Below are 17,016 nucleotides of genomic sequence, written 5' to 3'. Positions count from 1 at the left end.
ACTACCAGAAGAATTAATGTCAACAAATTAGAGCTCTTCTTTGAGTGGGAACAGTTTGCTGCTGACTCGGAGGGAAAATTGAACCAACACACAGTTGTCAACAGTGGAGCAGAAAAGGAGTGGGCATCTCTCACAGATATGCTGTACTGCACTGCATTTGCTCATCTGGGTCAGAACACTCGCAAACACCAAGACTGGTTTGAATAAAATGATGGGGAAATTCAGAAGCTGCTAAATGAAAAACGTGAATTCCACAGGATTTCCCAGCAGGATAGTTCATCCTCCTCTAAGAAGGCAGCATTTAATTCCATCAAAAGTAAAGTACAAGCAAAGGTTAGAGAGATACAGGATTCTTGGCTCAGAAAGAAGGCAGATGAAATTCAGTTTTATGCTGATAGCAACAATCCAAAGCACTTTTATGATTCCTTGAAAGCTATTTATGGACCAAAAATTTATGGTGCATCACAACTACTCAGTGCTGATGGAGCCACATTGATTAGTGATAAGGATATGGTCCTAGAGAGATGGGCTGAACATTTCCATAGTGTTCTCAACAGACCATCATCAAATCGATGCTGAGACCATTGACCATTTACCTCAAGTTGAAGTCAGTCCCTCCTTAGCTGAACTTCCAACTGAAGAAAAGGTTTTGAGTGCCATTAGGCTCCTTTCCTGTGGCAAAACACCTGGTGCTGATTCTATTCCAGCTGAGGTTTACAAAGTAGGGGGATCATGCTCATACAAAATATGACTGAAATTTTCCAGGTTATATGGCAAAAGGAGGTTACCCCTCAGGAGTTCAAGGATGCCTCCATTGTCGATCTCTATAAGGGTAAAGGGAATAGATAGTTCCGGGACAACCACAGGGGGATCTCTCTCTTAGTCATTGCTGGCAAAATTCTTGCTAGAGTCCTCCTTAATAGGCTGATCCTTCACCTGGAAGATGGGCACATACCTGAGAGCCAGAGTGGCTTCAAAAAGGGTGAAGAAACAGTTGATATGGTGTTTGCTGCCTGACAACTCCAGGAAAAATGCCAGGAGCAAAGCAGACGTCTGTGCACAACATTTGTAAATCTTACCAAGGCCTTTGACACTGTTAGTCATGAGGGCTTATGGAAAATTATGTCAAAATTTGATTGCCTAGAGAAATTCATCAATATTGTATGTCAATTTCATGATGGCATGTTTGCTTGGGTTCTAGATAATGGACAAAGTGCTCATGCCTTCCCAGTTACCAGTGGAGTGAAACACAGCTGTGTGCGTGTTCCCATGCTTTTTAGCATGATGCTTTCAGTCATGTAGACAAATGCTTTCAATGAGAATGAACACAGCATCAAGATCAGCTACCATACTGATGGTAAGTTCTTCAATTTGAAAAGGTTACAAGCCAAGACCAAAGTGGAGGGAGTGTTGATGTATGATTTTCTGTTTATAGATGATAGTACACTCAATCCAACCTCTGAAGTTGAGATGCAACAAAGTATAGATTAATTCTCTACTGCCTGTGCTAATTTTGGCCTAATAATTAACACCAAAAAAACACAGGTGCTCCATCAACCACAACTACATCATCCATTCGTGGAACCTTCAGTTACAACAAATGGAGAAGTTTTGAATGCTGTGGATAAGTTCACTTACCTTGGTAATGTACTTTCCAGTGATGTACACATTGACAATGAGGTTGATGCATGCATTGCCAGAGCTGGTTCAGTGTTTGGGAGGCTCTGAAGAAAGAGAAGAGGTATTAGACTGACTACCAAACTGAAGGTCTAAAGAGCTGTTGTGCTGATCTCATTGTTATATGCTTGTGAAACATGGACAGTCTACCAACACCATGCCAGGATAGAATTGCTTCTATTTGAACTGTCTTAGGATATGACATGATAAGGTACCAGACACTGGAGTAATTGCTCAAGCTGAACTGCCAAGTATTCAAACTATGCTTCAGAGAGCACAGCTCACTTGGGCTGGCCACATTGTTTGAATGCAAAATGTAAGCTTGCCAAAAAGACTATTTTAAGGAGAACTTGCATGGGGCAAGAGATCACATGGTGGCCAGAAGAAATGATACAAAGACACTCTCAAGGTCTCTCTCAAGACTTTGGATTTGACTGCACAACATGGGAGATACCTGTGTAGGACTGCTCAGCACATTGTGCCCATATAAGAAAAGGTGCTGTGCTCTTTGAGCAAAGCAGAATTGAGGCAGCATAAAGTAAATGCAGGATGTGAAAATTTGGGATATTCACCCAAAATATTCAAACAGACTATCTGTGCCCAACATGTGGTAGAGCATTCCCAAACTCATATTGGTCTGATCAGCCATAGTCAGAAATATTGAAATTTCACTTTACAATGGTAATGTCATTTTGGTCCTCCTCAAAGATGAAGGACAACAACCAACCATGCATTGCCTATAGTCAGACAGTTAGAAGCCCTGTCTGTTGGTCCTGCTTATATTTTCTTTGTTGGTGTATGTGTTTGATTAAAGGGATTGTTGACCCCTCAAATGTTGCTTTCCTTTTGGAAAAGCAGATCTAAGAACCTGTGCATCAGGCCCTCCAGTGTATGCCAGGGTACTTACCGCTGCACTCCCTTAAGAATAAACAAACATATAAGGTATATCTTTGATTTAAAAAACATAGGACAACTTAGTCACTTCATGGTTTAATAAGGCTTATGCTACAGATTTATTCACAGGTGGGTGTGGAAGACACTAAAGAAGAAACTTATTGTGTACATGAAAACCCAACTAACTCAACTATGTGGGAATTTGTAGAAATGTAATCCAATTAAATGCATCCTAGAAAAATACATAGATTCCAAGCCTTGGCATTTTATTTTCTTTTATTGGTACCCATAATAGAAATTCTAGTGTAAATTTAGATGAGTGTCTTTACACATCTTTACAATTACACAGTTGACAAAAAGGTATAAAAGACATGAAAAATTCTCAACAACTTATTGACAATAAAAATATATGTTTTAGTATAGCAAAGTAGAGCACTAAAAGATTATCTTCCAAAAAGCATTCCTTACTTGTATGCCAAAATCATATAATATTATTCAAATATATATAACAACTAATGTGTTTGATGTTTCTGGTTATTAATTATGGAAGATAAAAATGTATACATATTTAGCAAACATGCTTCCACTACCATGTGCTTAAATGGTGGAAGGTTTTGTGTGTGTGTGTGTGTGTGTGTGTGTGTGTGTGTGTGTGTGTGTGTGTGTAGGATGAGATCTTCCAAATACTATAATTTAAAAAAGACATTGTATTGAGTGTATCAAGCCCTGGAAGGCTAAAGGACATGGTAAATGAGATCTCTAATAATTTAAGGATTTTATCTTGTTATCTATATGAGGAAAATCAAATGGATGAGGAATAATTATTGTTCAGAGTGTGTGATACATTTAGATGGGAAACAGAGTTAGTACATTCATTCATATATCTTAGACAGACACTCCGTGTGAGTTGTGAGCTCAATATATAATTGGACAAGAGAAATAGAATGGGTTGGGTTGTCTTTGAAGAATTATACAATAACGTCTGTCCTATTGATGCCATTAATAGGAATGAATCACGCAAGGATCAAATGCTAAGGTAAAGTGTCGATATATACAAAAATATTTATGGTGACACTTTTTTTTTTGTAATGACAGAATTGGAAGGGAAGTATATTCGTTGATTCTGGAATGGCTGAGATAACTACGATTTATGAATGCAAAAGTATTATTTCACCATAAAAAATGACAAATATGATGAATTCAGAGTAATTTAGGGACACATATATGAACGGCTATAGAAGTGAATAATTAGAACTAGAATAATTTAAAATAATTTAAATTTAAAATATTTTAAAATGGTTTCAATCCATATCTGCCTAGGTCACATTTTAAGACCTAATATAGACTTATTCTCATTCCTGATAACCTTATTAATGTAAAGGAAACAATATTGAAATATTTCAGAATTCCTTTCAATTCAATAATTAATCATGACTTCAATCATGATACAAGGAGGTGGAAAATATGAATGAGAAGAATAGATTTGTAGACATGATCAATATATTAATATGTTTGTTTAGAATGGTAGGTTCTGTTGGTTGATGTATATAAGGAATGCAATTAGGAAGTAAGTCATGGTAATAATTAAAAAGCAACCACTAGAAAACATTTCAAAAGGACATGCACAATTATTTAAATGATTCTAAGATTCCTGAAACAGACTCATCTTTTTTAATATCAACATACTTCCAGTGACATTATATGATTGCTTCTTATAAAAGACCATAGTCTCTGAATAATTAAAGTTGAGGGTCATTTGAAGATAAATAGAGTACATTGTAGGGGCACATAGTTTAAAACTTACCCAAAAAGTTTTAAGCAGAAATGATCGGTGGGATGTCACTAGCTAAATATGACTAAAAAAGTATTTCAGCAAGACAGTGAGGAAAGGAAATAATTTATGGACATCTTTTATACCTTACCCATATTCACAACGTCAAGAGATGTACAGGAAGGCTCCCCTGCCCCCAACATGTCAAGTGTCTCCTCTATGAATGGCCTAATAGAATATGCATCAATAAACATTTAAGTCCCTGCTATGGGTCATGCATTACGCTAAGTGCTGGGGATATTAATAAAAAATAAAAGTAAAATTAATTCCTTCTCTAGAGGAGCTTACAGTCTACTGGGGGGGAGGCAACACACAGAAAGATGTTATATGTAGGATTAGGAGATATGACCAAAAACTATACAGGATGAAAAAGCGTGAATATGTTGTGATCTGCACTAGTGTAAGGAGAACCAAAATCAACAACATTGCAGATAATTTCACTGAAAAAATCTAATGCACTCACTAGGAAATTTTACATATTGTCTGAGTTTGTGTTTTGTCTCTCTCTCTTTTTTTTTTTTATTAAACTTTTAACATTTATTTTCACACAATTTTGGGTTACAAATTTTCTCCCCCTTTTTCCCCTCCCCCCCCCAGACCCAAGCTTTCTAATTGCCCCTGTGACCTATCTGCTCTCTCCTCTATCCTCCCTCCCTGCCCTTGTCTCCGTCTTCTCTTTTGTCCTGTAGGGCCGGATAGCTTTCTTGATCCCTTAACCTGTATTTCTTGTTACCCAGTGGTAAGAACATTACATTTGGTCCTAACACTTTGAGTTCCAACTTCTTTAGCTCCCTCCCTCTCTACCCCTTCCCCTTGGACGACAGGCAGTTCAATATAGGCCATATCTGTTTAGTTTTGCAAATGATTTCCATACTAGTTGTGTTGTATAGGCCTAACTATATTTCCCTCCATCCTGTCCTGTCCCCCATTACTTCTATTTTCTTATGGTCCTTTCCCTCCCCATGAGTGTCGACCTCGTATTGCATCCTCCTCCCCATGCTCTCCCCTCTATCCTCCCCCCCATCCTGCTTGTGCCCCTGTCTCTCACTCTCCTGTATTATGAGATAGGTTTTCCTATTAAAATGAGTGTGCATTATATTCTTTCCTTTAGTGGAATGTGATGAGAGTAGACCTCATGTTTTTCTCTTGCCTCCCCTCTTTATCCCACCACTAATAAGTCTTTTGCTTGCCTCTTTTATGAGAGATAATTTGCCCCATATAAGTTCTCCCTTTCTCCTCCCAATATTTCTCTCTCACTGCTTGATTTAGTTTTTTTTTTTGTTAGTATATGATCCCATCCTCTTCAATTCACTCTGTGCATTGTCTCTATGTATGTGTACGTGTGTGCATGTGTGTGTGTGTGTACTCCCACCCAGTGCTCAGATACTGAAATGTTTCAAGAGTTATAAATATTGTCTTTCCATGTAGGAATGTAAACAGTTCAACTTTAGTAAGTCCCTTATGATTTCTCTTTGCTGTTCTCCTTTTCATGGTTCTCTTCATTCTTGTGTTAGAAAGTCAAATTTTCTTTCCAGCTCTGGTCTTTTCATCAGGAAAATTTGAAAGTCTTCTATTTCATTGAAAGACCATTTTTTCTCCTGAAGTATTATACTCAGTTTTGCTGGGTAGGTGATTCTTGGCTTCAGTCCTAGTTCCTTTGACTTCTGGAATATCCTATTCCATTCCCTTCTATACCTCAATGTAGAAGGTGCCAAGTCTTGTACTATCCTGATTGTATTTCCACAATACTTGAATTGTTTCTTTCTAGCTGCTTGCAATATTTTCTCTTTCACCTGGGAATTCTGGAATTTGGCCACAATGCTCCTAGGAGTTTCTCTTTTTGGATCTCTTTCATGCGGTGTTCTGCGGATTCCTTGAATATTTATTTTGCCTTCTGGTTCTAGAATCTCAGGGCAGTTTTCCTTGATAATTTTATGGAAGATGATGTCTAGGCTCTTCTTTTGATCATGGTTTTCAGGTAGTCCCAGAATTTTTACATTGTCTCTCCTGATTCTATTTTCCAGGTCAGTTGTTTTTCCAATAAGATATTTCACCTTATCTTCCATTTTTCGAATCTGCGCGGTATGTTCTGAGATATCTGTCTTTCTCGAAAAGTCCAAAGCGTCCATCCGTACCATTCCAGATTTGAAAGATCTATTTTCTTCAGTGAGCTTTTGAACCTCCTTTTCCATTTGGTTAATTCTGCTTTTGAAAGCATTCTTCTCCTCATTGGCCCCTTGCACCTCCCTTGCCAGCTGAGTTAGGCTAGTTCTCAAGGTGCCAATTTCTTCAAGATTTTTTTGGTTCTCCTTTAGCAGGAAGCTGATCTGTTTTTCATGCTTCTCCCTTATCCCTCTCATTTCCCTTCCCAGTCTTTCCTCCATCTCTCTAACTTGATTTTCAAAATTCCTCTTGAGCTCTTCCATGGCCCGAGCCCATTGGGTGGGCTGGGACACAGAGTCCTCGATTTCTGTGTCTTTGCCTGATGGCAAGCCTTGTTCTTCCCCATCAGAAAGGAAGGGAGGAAGTGTCTTTTCTCCAATAAAGTACCCTTCAATAGTTTTATTTCTTTTCCGTTTTCTTGGCATTTTCTCCACCTAGTGGCCTGACCTCTGAATATTCTCCTCACACCCACCTCGTCTCCTGGTCCTCGCAGCCAGTGTTTGGGGACTGAGATTCAAATGCTGCTTCCCGCCTTAGGATTTTTGGCAGGGGCATGGCTGTTATTCAGTGTTAAATTAAGCTCAGGCGCTGAGGTCAGGGGCAGGGCCGCCTCTCTGGCTCAATTCCCTCAGGGGGTTTATGCACAGACCTTCCACAGTGGATCCAGGCTCCTGCTCACTTGGGGAGCCCCCGTCCGCAGCCGCCTCTCAGCCCCCACCTCCCGGGGGTGCCCCAAGCCATGGGGGCACCTCACTCCCCTCTCAACCCGCCAAAGAGCCTCTCTCACCTACCCCCGTCAGTCACCTGTTGGTGGGGGGGCCCGTGCCGCTGCTGAAGATCCCACCTCCAGAGCCCTCTCAGAATTGTGTCTCTCAGAGCCGCGGCCACGGCGGCCGCCGCAGGTCTGGGCTGGGCACCGCGTCTGCAGCGTGACGGACCTTTTGCGAGAGGTTTGCTGGTCCCTCTGTGGGTGGGGGGACCCGCGTGGCCGCTGGAGATCCCATCCCGTAGCCCTCTCAGATCTTTTTCTCACGGTGTCGCTGCCGCGATAGGGTTGCTCTCTGCTACCCGCCCTGGATCCCAGTCCACGGCGCGAAGGACCCCCCGTGAGAGGTTTGCAGGTCTCTCCGGAACAGAAATCTCCCTCGCTCCAATATTCCATGGTCTCTGGGTGCAGAACTCGCCCTGGGTTAGTCCCCTCTAGCCGTTCTGTGGTTTGTGGGTTCGGAGCTATGTGTATGTGCGTCTTTCTACTTCGCCATCTTGGCTCCGCCCCTCTGTCTCTCTCACTACTAAGGATCAGGGCTTTGAAAACTAGCAAAGGTTAATTAGGGAAAAGATCAGGAAATATTTCCAAGCTGTTATTTGTTCTATGACACACTCTAGTTACTGCCCAAACTCTAAGATTCCCAGCATCTTGAAATATAGCCCACTGCATGATATTTTTCCGAGGGACAAACACAACATCAGGAAACACACACAGATACATAGAGCAAGCTTCCCAGGAAACCAGACTTCTGAGACCTGTACTGTTCTGCCACAGAGAACTATCCCCTGGCTCTCTTTCATCCTCTCCAAACAATACTGTCATCTCTGTTGGAAGTCAGGTAAGAAGCACCAGTTCAGAAGCCTGGGCTGTCTTTATTTATATAACTGGCTAAATTTCAGCTTCAAGGGGTAAGAGAGGCTGGTATCATTGTCAGAGATATTATCTCCAGTATCCTTCCTGTCACACAGTCAATTGCCCTTCATTTCTTATTATAGTAATAACTTGACTCTAAGTTTTGTGAAGGAGGGAAAAAAGAAAAGAAAGGAAAATAGGAAGAAAGGAAGAAGGAAGGAATCAAAGAATTTCAATGGAAATTTAAGGCAAGTAAAAGGGTATACATAACTCAATGAAAATGCCCAGCAATATAAAAATCACTTGTCACTTAAGTTTTACCTTTCCAGCAAATTTGTAGACTTCTTGAGTTCAGGTTGTCAGTTAATTGAGTTATCTGTCTGTCTGTCTATCTATCTATCTATCTATCTATCTATCTATCTATCTATCTATCTATCTATCATCTGTCCATCTATCCACCTATCTATCCATCTGTCTATCTATCTCCCATAGATAATGCCCTACTTACAATAAGCATGTATATGAGTGACAGAAATATTTGCATCCCAAAGAAAGATTCTGTAAAAAGACAAGTGGGTAAATATTCAATCACTCTTTCAATACACATTTGTTAAACACCATATATATGTGTGTGTGCATGTGTATACATACACACATATACACGTACATATGTGTATATACATGTTGTCATGCTAGGAAAATATAAAGATGGATCAGGCCCACAAGGAGCTTAAATTATAATAATACCAAGTAGTTAGGCTCAAGGGGACTATATTTAAGCTAAGGAAAGGGCAAAGAAAAGTCTAAAGCAGGGGTGGGGAACCTGTGGTCTGGGGGCCATATGTGGCCCTCTAGGTCCTTACATGTGTCCCTTTGACTGAATCCAAACTTCATAAAACAAATCTTTTTATTAAGACTGCACTTGAGGACCTAGAGGGCCCATGTAGCCTCAAGGCTGGTTCTTCACTCCTGGTTTACACTACTTTCCAAATGTGAAGGAAAAATAGCATGTCAGTGACTGAGCTCTGAAGACAAGTAAACTCAAAGAGTAATGAAGCCTCAGGTACTGAGGCTTAGAATCTTAGGAGAAACAAGTCTAGGATACTGTTGCATCTGAACTGGGTAAAAGCAGACAGAAGGGACTTTTTTTAGGAACAAGAGAGCTTAGGAAAAGCTCTAGCTTAGACTGGGAATGAAAACAGATGGAGTTTGAAAGACCCAAGGATTGTTACATAGGGAGAAAAACACCGAGCCTCGGAATTTCCTGGAGTTGAGCAACTGGACAGAGATATTTATGGCTACAGAACTTCTAAGGCTTTTTATCTCTTAAGCTAGACATGTGGATTTTGTAACACTTCTTTATCTTTCTAACTGTATATACTTGGTATCTTCAGACCTGCAGTAAAACAGAATTTCTGCACTTAATTCTCTGAGATTTCTTTGCTATATACTTCTTTCTGATGAGAAAGGCATTAATGTACTGAAGTCAATATATGCATACATACACACATACATACATAGACATATATATATATATACACACACATATTCATATGGTCAAATAGTCATTTTCTTCAAAGTTTCCTCATGAAATCAAGAGAAAAAAAGTATAGCTCATAAGGTAGAAACAATATCCTGACATCTCCTCATGCCAGTTAGGCTAAGTTTTCCACAAAATATATTGATACCATTTTGGAGACTCAATTTAATCAGGAAACTAAAGGTCTAGGCTGTTAACATCACTTTCTGGTTACCTGAGTACAAAGCAGCCATGAGGAATTCCAACAACACTCATATTTGGAAGATGAATCATGATTATCAAGTCAGATATGGGAGTTTCATTCAATTGAATTAATTAAAGGTGTCTTCATTGTCTCTCATTGTCGAATATGCTCAAAGTGGTGAAGTAAATCCCTTTTTGTTAACTGTTGTATAACTTATAAATCTCTTACGTTGTTCAAGTATTGAACCTAAACTTCCAAGGGACTGGCCTGTGTCAACTCCAGCCTGGACAAAGTGATTAGTATGCTTCTGTCTGTACATAAGTTATCATAGTATATAGAGAAAGTGTCGTAGGATTCATCGAAGTCAGCAGGTTTATCTTTGTACCTATTCATATGAAAAAAATCTGGAAAAATATCAGTCTAAATATCGGTCACAAGGAAAATGTGCAGCTATTTCTAGGGAAAATGTGTATTTAGTCCACCATGAAAGAATAACAATTTGATTACCAAGTGTGAAGCACTAGTTTAAATTAATTTCCTTTGTAAATTGTTGGATGAATAATTTCTATTGGATAATTACTCTATAGCTTAAAGCAGCCTGCCTCCAGTACTGCCAAATAGGTGCTTTGCCTTGCTGCATTACCTTCAGGCAGCACAAATAGCCTGGCCAATGCATCATACCATTGATTAAACTCTTGTATGTTGGGCTGTGGAGAAAGAAAGATCCAGGGCTGCATCTCATCTCAGCTCTCTGGGAAAGCCGGGCAAGTCTGACTGCAGATGATTCTCTGTGCGGTTTTGGCTTTCAGCTTTTTTGTTGTTATTGTTGATTGTTTGTTTATTTGTTTCTTTTAATATCCTGGATGAGCAGGCATTGAGTTAATTCATTAGAGCTTGTTTCTTCTTGCAGGATTTTTTTTTAAGCTGGCCAATACTTTGACATATGCCTTGGTATTGTCTGGCACTTGCAATTTCCTCTATGAATATTATTAAAACGTGTTCACACTTTATATGCAAAATTACCAATTTAAATGACAAATAAGTGGCACAACATACAAATCAGGTGCACTAGAAATGAAAGCTATTTTAGAACGACTGTGAAATGTACTAATATGATAACAATAATTTACACATTACCATATTAATGCTTTTGCTCTGCATTAGTAAATATTAATACTTTTGAGGACAGCATGCTTCAATCTCATGCTTTTCTTCAGTAACACATTTTGAACTTTATTGTCCATACAAAAGCAAATAACAAAGCATACAGAATGAAAATAGCATTTGAAGATTTCTCAGCTGTTTTGCTATAATGTAATTATTAATGTTTTACATTTTCAATTCTAACCTTGACTTTTTATAACTTAGTATGAAGTTTTGCATTCATGCATACTGTGAAGGACATACATAATATAAATGTACCAGTGGGAATTTTTTACTTAAGTGACAAAACTGGTTATCCCAAAGAGCATGATGGGGAAAATTTTATTTAAATTTGAATTTCTTTTTTTTTTTCTTTAAAGGCAAATCTTGCAATTAAGATCTCTTAGAATATTGGTCAAATTGGTCAAAATTGGTCAAATTGGTCAAAAAAATGAACACATTTTTCAAAAATTTGATTTAAATAACAGAAATTTTAATTTAATAACAAGATCACATATTTCATTTCCACTTTAAAATCCTTATCAAAAATTCAATCATTAAGTATTTTTTATGTGCCAGGAACTCTTCTAGGCATTGGAAAAAATTATACTGAAAATGAAGTATTCCTTATTCATGAAGAATTTACATAATTTGCATTCATTGAAACTTTGTATTTCCTATTTTTACTTTTTAAAAAATCTTATTAAAGACTATGACAACTCAAAGCAGATTACAGCAGGTTATTCAGTTCTTCAGTTTTCTGAAATTGCCATTTACCAAAAAGAAAATTGAATATTTAGCATGATACTTAGGTGATTCTGTGCTCTGGAAGGCTCTTCTAGAGCAGCACATGTTCTAGCAGCCTCTACCAAGTTGTAAAGACCTCTAAAAAAGCCCTGCAATAAGTTGTACATATATTTTTAAGGCCAGTGTAGAAAAGTACAGGCCTATCAAACAAGTTTGGTCACTAAATGTAGAATATGTTAGCCATACCCAGCTAATCAAAATACAAAATGGCTTGAATGTGTCTGTGTGTTCGTCCTTCATTGATGAAGTAGACCATACCATCAGAGAAATGATGACATGACTTGCACTTGACTTTGTTTTGAGTGAGGGAGGGCTGTGCAGATCACCAGCCTCACTTCTCCTCCAGAGCCATCTGAATCCAGTTACCAGATATTCATCAAGATGACTGGAGATGACCCAAGATGAGGCAATTGGGGTTAAGTGACTTGCCCAAGGTCACACAGCTAGTGAGTGTCAAGTGTCTGAGGTGAGATTTGAACGCAGGTCCTCCTGACTCCTGCACTGGTGCTCTATCCACTGCACCACCTACCTGCCCCAACAAAATGACCTATATTCTTGTGAAATGTCCCACTCTTGCAATGATGGTGGTGAAATTAGAAGAAATGATGGATACTGGTTCTCAGTCAAAGTCAGACTCCTTGCCAAACTGACTTTGATTGGCAGAACTTTCAGCTTAGGCAGACCTAGCATCTCTTTAAAGTTTCCAATATGGTTAAGTATTAGGTGGCTTCTAATAAGGTGGCGAAGAGGAGAGGCATTACTGAGCATGAGATTTAGTTTGATTAGAAACAGTTGCTAGGTGCTTGGAATGTTGGCCCTTGACCTTTCTTACTGTTTTCTCTTGCTTTGCTTTTAATAATAAAGGTTTTTGTCTTGCTTTTGCTCTTTCATAGGCAGGGTGAGGGAGCATCTACTGTTTCTTCCTTCCCCTTCTAGTGATTACAAGAGCTCTGTGCCTCCCTTCTGGTTTTGATTGGAAATCTTCTGCCCTCCTTCCTTCCTCATGTCTCTCTTTCTCTCACTTTCTCTTTGTGTTTCCATCTCCCCTCCTCTTCCTATTCCTCTCTTCATTTCCTCTACCTCCTCTTTCTCCTTTTCTCCTCCTTCTCCTCTTCCTCTTTCTTCCTCCTTCTCTTCCTCCATATCTCTTATCCATATCCTATAGCTTTTTGTTTTCTCTCTCTCATGTACTCTCTTCCCTCTCCTTCTTTTATGCAAAAATAAATGAAGTCTAAATATTCCCAAGTGATTCATTATTATGCTCCTTCTAGGAATAATTGCATGACCTTATATGTTTAGGATTCTTATTAAGTATAATTTTTATAGAAGATATTATTCATAAATTCATTTATTCATAGTGTCCCTAATAGTCTGTCTACTATATGCTTAGTAGTTCATTTTTTACTAGATTATTATGTTCATTACTACACAAAGAATTACTCTGTAGTTTATATTCTCAAATATTTCTCTCTCTAGAATGTAATCATGTAATTTGATCTGCGGCATCAGCTTTGCTCCTGTGTAAAGATGAATTCCAAAAGCTCACAGAAGTTAAGAAATCTCAATAGATTTAAGGATGCTAACAAACTCAACAGTTAGTGTTAGCCCCAATATGCAGATGACTTGCTAACAGAGAGGGTTACTGAAATGTTTTTTTTTAATTTAGTATTTTTATTTTTTTCTAATTACATGTAAAAACAATTTTAACATCTATTTTTTTAACCTGATTAACAAATTCTCTCTTGCCTTCCATTCCTGTCCCCTCTCATTGAGAAGGCAAGCAATTTGACAAAGGTTATACATGTGTAGTCATGTTAAATATATTTTCCACGTTATTCATGTTCTGAAAGAAAACCAAAAAAAAAAAAAATTAAAGAAGGTAAAGAAAAAACATACTTCAATCTTCATTCAGAATTCATCAGTTCTTTTTTTGGAGATGCATAGCATTTTCCACCATAAGTCCTTCAGAATTGTCTTGGATCATGGTATTGCTGAGGATAGGTAAGTAATTCACAGTTGATCATTATGCAATATCACAATTACTATGTACAATGTTGTCCTAGTTCTTTCTTTTCACTTTGTATCAGTTCACTTAAGTTTTTCTACGTTTTTCTGAGAGCATTCCTGCTCATCATTTCTTATAGCAAAATAGCATTCCATCATAATCATATAGAACCACTTGTTCAGCCATTTTCCAATTGATGGGCATCCCCTCAATTTGCAATTCTTTACCACCACTAAAAGTTGCTATAAATATTTTTGTACTTATAGGTCCTTTACCTTTTTAAAAAAAAATCTCTTTGGAATATGGACCTAGCAGTGGCATTGCTTTGTCACTTTCAGTATAATTGTAAATTGTTCTACAAAATGGTTGAATCAGTATACAACTTCACCAACAGTGTGTTAGTATCTTGATTTTCCCCATATTCTCTTCAACATTTGTCATTCTCCTTTTTTGTCATACTAATCAATCTGATAGACATGCATTGGTACCTCAGAGTTATTTTGATTTGCATTTCTCTAATCAGTAGTGATTTAGAGCATTTTTATATGACTATAGATAGCTTTAATTACTTCATCTGACAATTGCCTGCTCATATCCTTTGACCATTTGTCAATTGAGGAATGGCTCTTATTTTTCATTACTATGACTCAGTTCTTTATATATGTGAAAAATGAGGTCTGTACCAGAAAAAAATTGCTGAAATTTTTCCTCTTTTGTGATTATAACTATGTATTTCCTTCTATCTTATTTCCCTCTATTTATTCTATTATTTCATTCCATTTTCATAAGTGTTTTACTTCTGACTTTTACCTCCCCCAATCTGCCTCCATTCTATCATGTCCCCGTCCCCAATTTCTCTTGTCTTCTTTCTCTTCTATTTTCCTTCACGGTAAGATAGTTTTCTATATCCAAGTGAATGTATATGTTATAGCTTTTTTGAGCCAAGTTTCAAGTGCTCCTCCCCACCTTCCCCATCTTCTCTTCCACTGTAAATGCTTTTTGATGTTTCTTTTATTGCGATAACTTAGCTGATTCTACCGCTTTCTTTCCCCTTCTCCCAGAGTATTCCACCTTCTCACCTCTTAATTTTATTTTTATTTTAGATTATTCTCCCATCCTTTTCAGCTCACATCTGTGGCCCCTGACTATGTTTACTCCTTCTAACTGATGTAATAATGAGAAAGTTTTTAAGAGTTACAAAAAATCATTTTCTCATATAGGAATGTAAAGTTTAACCTTATTAAATCCCTTATGATTTTTCTTTAGTCTTCATTTTTTTCTTTTTATTTATTTATTTCTTTATTTTTTATTTTATTTTATTTTTATTTATTTATTTGACATTCATATTAACAAAATTTTGGGTTACAAATTTTTTCCCCTTTTATCCCCTCCCCCCCAAACACCAAGCATTCTATTTGCCCCTATGACCAATCTGCTCTCTCTTCTATGATCCCTCTCTGCCCTTGTCTCCATCTTCTCTTTTGTCCTGTAGGGCCAGATAACTTTCTATACCCCTTTACCTGTATTTCTTATTTCCCAGTGGCAAGAACATTACTTGACAGTTATTCCCAACACTTTGAGTTCCAACTTCTTTACCTCCCTCCCTCCCCACCCCTTCCCTTTGGAAGGCAAGCAATTCAATATAGGCCAAATCTGTGTAGTTTTGCAAATGACTTCCATAGTAGTTGTGTTGTATAAGACTAACTATATTTCCCTCCATCCTATCCTGTCCCCCATTACTTATGTTCTCTCTTTTGATCCTGTCCCTTCCCATGAGTGTTGACCTCAAATTGCTCCCTCCTCTCCATGCCCTCCCTTCCATCATCCCCCCCAACCTGCTTATCCCCTTCTCCCCCACTTTCCTGTATTGTAAGATAGGTTTTCATACCAAAATGAGTGTGCATTTTATTCTTTCTTTTAGTGGAATGTGATGAGAGTAAACTTCATGTTTTTCTCTCACCTCCCCTCTTTATCCCTCCACTAATAAGTCTTTTGCTTGCCTCTTTTATGAAAGATAATTTGCCCCATTCCATTTCTCCCTTTCTCCTCCCAATATATTTCTCTCTCACTGCTTGATTTCATTTTTTTAAGATATGATCCTATCCTCTTCAATTCACTCTGTGCACTCTGTCTCTATGTATGTGTGCGTGTGTGCATGTGTGTGTGTGTAATCCCACCCAGTACCCAGATACTGAAAAGTTTCAAGAGTTACAAATATTGTCTTTCCATGTAGGAATGTAAACAGTTCAACGTGAGTAAGTCCCTTATGACTTCTCTTTGCTGTTCACCTTTTCATGCTTCTCTTCATTCTTGTGTTTGAAAGTCAAATTTTCTTTTCAGCTCTGGTCTTTTCATCAAGAATGCTTGAAAGTCCTCTATTTCATTGAAAGACCATTTTTTCCCCTGAAGTACTATATTCAGTTTTGCTGGGTAGGTGATTCTTGGTTTTAGTCCTAGTTCCTTTGACTTCTGGAATATCCTATTCCATGCCCTTCAATCCCTTAATGTAGAAGCTGCTAGATCTTGTGTTATCCTGATTGCATTTCCATAATACTTGAATTATTCCTTTCTAGCTGCTTGCAATATTTTCTCCTTGACCTGGGAACTTTGGAATTTGGCCACAATGTTCCTAGGAGTTTCTCTTTTTGGATCTCTTTCAGGCGGTGTTCTGTGAATTCCTTGAATATTTATTTTGCCCTCTGGTTCTAGAATCTCAGGGCAGTTTTCCTTGATAATTTCATGAAAGATGATGTCTAGGCTCTTTTTTTGATCATGGCTTTCAGGTAGTCCCATAATTTTTAAATTGTCTCTCCTGGATCTGTTTTCCAGGTCAGTTGTTTTTCCAATGAGATATTTCACATTATCTTCCATTTTTTCATTCTTTTGGTTTTGTTTTGTGATTTCTTGGTTTCTCATAAAGTCATTAGCCTCCATCTGTTCCATTCTAATTTTGAAAGAACTATTTCCTTCAGTGAGCTTTTGAATCTCCTTTTCCATTTGGCTAATTCTGCTTTTGAAAGCATTCTTCTCCTCATTGGCTTTTTGACCCTCTTTTGCCAATTGAGTTAGCCTATTTTTCAAGGTGTTATTTTCTTCAGGATTTTTTTGGGTCTCCTTTAGCAGGGTGCTGACCTGCTGTTCACGCTTTGAC

Source organism: Notamacropus eugenii, chromosome 2 (assembly GCF_028372415.1).
Source record: "Notamacropus eugenii isolate mMacEug1 chromosome 2, mMacEug1.pri_v2, whole genome shotgun sequence".
NCBI lineage: Eukaryota > Metazoa > Chordata > Mammalia > Diprotodontia > Macropodidae > Notamacropus > Notamacropus eugenii.
Note: the sequence above shows the minus strand (reverse complement) of the source record.